Source organism: Vigna radiata, chromosome 2, assembly GCF_000741045.1.
Source record: "Vigna radiata var. radiata cultivar VC1973A chromosome 2, Vradiata_ver6, whole genome shotgun sequence".
NCBI lineage: Eukaryota > Viridiplantae > Streptophyta > Magnoliopsida > Fabales > Fabaceae > Vigna > Vigna radiata.
Window position 1 is genome coordinate 9,968,847 of NC_028352.1, and position 385 is coordinate 9,969,231.

The following is a 385-nucleotide window of genomic DNA, read 5'->3' on the forward strand; positions in this document are numbered from 1 at the left end:
TAATTAATAATTATGTAAAAATATTTATTAAAGTAAAAGAAATATGTTTACATGTATGCTTATATGTATTTTCCAAGTTATAACACTTAACATAAATGTTCCTTTTCTCTACAAAAATACAATTTATTGTTGGATATTTAATTTTTTTTTTGTAAAAAAGAAAGCCCATGGGCTGATCCTAACCCACAAGGCTTTGGGACTTTTTAGCCTTGGGAGCTTTTTTAATAAAGGGCTTTTTTGACCTTAGAGGCTTTTTTGGCCCCAATTCACGTGGGCTAAGGCCAGGGCCTATTTGACAGGTCTATCCACAAAGTACAACTTTAGAAAAATTTCATTTTTCTTAAGTACTCTAAGCTTTTGAGTTTTAAGAGAAAATACCACTATC